The sequence below is a fragment of the Myotis davidii genome, unplaced genomic scaffold, assembly GCF_000327345.1.
Source record: "Myotis davidii unplaced genomic scaffold, ASM32734v1 scaffold1172, whole genome shotgun sequence".
Classification (NCBI taxonomy): domain Eukaryota; kingdom Metazoa; phylum Chordata; class Mammalia; order Chiroptera; family Vespertilionidae; genus Myotis; species Myotis davidii.
The window spans coordinates 47,006-50,074 of NW_006283158.1; the positions used below are offsets into that span (position 1 = coordinate 47,006).

Sequence of the window (3,069 nt, forward strand, 5' to 3'; positions counted from 1 at the left end):
AATCCGTGACCTATTGCAGTATAAGTGCTGTTTGCCTCTGTGATTGTTCTCCAGGTAGGGCACTTGGTGGGAGGGATACTATGGAAATCCAGGGTCGCCATGACAGTGAAGGCGAAGCAGACCCCATACCCAAGCAGCTTGGCTGCACTCTCTTACCGAAGCCTTGGAGGTCAAGTCTGGGAGATCACAGAGTTTAAAATCTTGTGATTCAGTGCCACATACGTGGAAAATAGATCTATTCAGTGAAAGCTACCAGAGAAGGTCCATTAATATATACATACATTCATGCTTAGACAAAGGAAACCAGCAAATACCATGAATAACCATGCTGCTCACTCCACCCTGGTAAATCCTTGAGATACCAGCCCACCTAATTTGCAGCCCCACCCACGCTGTTTGCAGTGGCTTTTCTATGTGAATGTCCTGTCCTGGCTCAGGCTTCAGACTTTCCAAAAATCTCATATAAAAGTAGCAGCTGGACTCAGCATTTCCCATACCTCTCAATAAGTGGCCCTAGGTCAGGCACTAGCAGTAACCTGCCTTGCTTCACAGTTGCCTCTCCTGGACACCTCTAAGCCCAACAGAAGAAGCAGCCATCTGCAGATTGCTCTGTAGCTTGTGTCAGGTGCACCCACGCAAGGCACAGACAGTGGCTGCCTTTGCACCCCCCGGGAGTCCCCAGAGCCAGTGCACCTGTATAGCCGCAGATGATGCCAGACTACAACTCTACAACAGCCATGAGTAACACACACAAGGGGCAGACTAGGTGAGCACTAAAGCTTCACTGAAGTAAGTACTGTTTGATAGGGGTATCTCTTGCACAGCAGCTCTTCTATTGTAGTTGTAGCTGGTCCTCACAGCTAATTGACCTGTGAGTAAATTCTTCCCTGTGACACAATAGCAATAAAAGCTCAACTACAACAGAATAGTGCTCACAGGGGAATACCTAGAATGCCCAGTTCAGTTGACTGGGTAGGCTGAGCCACTGGGCTCTACAGGACACCTGCTACACAAGACTATTCTACCAATTCCAGGAGACACAGCAGCTCTACCTAATATGTAGAAACAAACACAGGAAAGCAACCAAAATCCAGAGACAAAGAAAAATGAAACAAATGTAAGAAGAGAAGAAACCTCCCAGAAACAAAAACAAAATCAAAAACAAAAACTGAATGAAATTAGAGCAAGCAAACTACTAGATATAGATTTCAAAACAATGCTTATAAGGATGCTCAAGGATCTTATTGAGAGCTTCAAGGGACTTAGTGAAAATTTCAAGGATCTTAGAACACCAAAGACATGAAAAAAGACCAGACAGAAATTAAGAGTACACTAACTGAAATGAAATATACATTGCAGGGTGTCAACAGTAGAATAGATGAAGCAGAGGATCAAATCAGCGATTTGGAATATGAGGAATCAAAAAACACCCAATAAGAACAGCAAAAAGAAAATGAATACAGAAATATTAAGATAGTATAAGAAGCCTCTGGGACAACCTTAAGAGTACCAACATTCACATCATGGTGGTACCAGAAGGAGAAGAGAGAGGGCAAGAAATTGAAAACCTATTTGAAGAAATAATGATAGAAAACTTCCCCTACCTGGTGGAAAAAAACCCAGACTTACAAGTCTAGGAAGCACAGAGAGTCCCAGATAAGAGGACCCCACAGAGGCACACAACAAGACACATCATAATAAAAATGCCAAAGGTTAAAGATAAAGAGAGAATCTTAAAGTAGCAAGAGAAAAGCAGTTAGTTACCTACAAAGGAGTGCCCACACGACTGTTAGCTGATTTCTCAACAGAAACTTTGCAAGCCAGAAGGGCATGGTAAGAAATATTCAAAGTGATGAAAAGCAAGGATCTACAACCAAGATTACAAAGCAAAGGTATCATTTAGAATTGAAGTTCATATAAAGAGCTTGACAGGTGAGAAATATGTAAAGTAGTTCATTACCACCAAAGTGTTAAAGTGTCTTTATTAAGAAAAGAAGAAAAAGATAAAAAATATGAACAATGAAATGATAATAAATACATATCTACCAACAGTTGAATCTAAAAATCAAAATAAATGAACAAGGAATCTAATGAACAAATAAACTGATGAATAAAATACAATCATAGACAAGGAAACATAGAACAAACTGATAAATCTCAGAAGCAAGGGGAGGAGAGGGAGAGGAAGAGATTAACTAATGAACTTATATGCATACTAGGGGTCCAGTACACGAATTCATGCACCTTGAAAGGAACTGTGGGCTGCAAGGCTGTGGTGGGCACAGGGGTGGGCCTCAGCCCTTCCTGTGTGCCCCTGCCCAGACCCTCCTGCCACAGCCCCTGGTCCCCTGTCTGCTGGCAGGCCCCCTCCCGCCGCCGCCACTTCCACACGCTGATGGCGCTGGCCCTGCTCACATCCACTGATGATGTGAAGCGATTGGGGCTGGTGCTAGCAGCAAGTGCGGGCGGGGCCAGCACCAATCTCAGGAGCAGGGGGAGGTGGAGAAACCCTGAAGGCCGATCAGGGCCGACAGCTGCAGCTCGCACCTGCTGATGGTGCTGAGCGATCAGGGCCAGTGCTGGGTTCTGGCAGTGGCTGCTAGCGGTGGCTCTGGCACTGGCAGTGGGTGCGAGTGGGGCTGGCACCGGCATCAGATGCGAGTGCCAGGTGGGACTGCGGCACATAGGAGCAAAAAACTTTCAGTAACCACCAGAGGGTCACCCCGATGACAGCGACCGGCACCCCACCTTGGTCTGGTGCCCCCCCTCACCTGCGCCACCATCCTGCCACAGCTGATGCCCACCATGTTCCACACATGCCCCCTAGTGGTCAGTGCATGTTATAGCGACTGGTTGTTTGGTTGTTCAGTTGTTCTGGTTGTTCCGCTGTTTGGTCTATTTGCATGTTAGCCTTTTATTATATAGGATAAGCATTACACATGCACATACAATAGGATGGTGAAGCCCTGGGGCGGGGTGGGATTTAGGTGGAGTACGGCAATAGGGGGAAAAAAGGGAGGAGCATATGTAGTACTCTCATCAATAAAGACTTTTTTAAAAACAAAAGCT

The 3,069-nt window shown here is 45.6% G+C and overlaps 1 pseudogene; it reads right to left on the bottom strand.

The window, feature by feature from the left end:
• Nucleotides 1-2,652, bottom strand: part of LOC102763344 — a 28,667-nt pseudogene extending 26,015 nt beyond the window's left edge.
• Nucleotides 2,653-3,069: the final 417 nt, after the last annotated feature.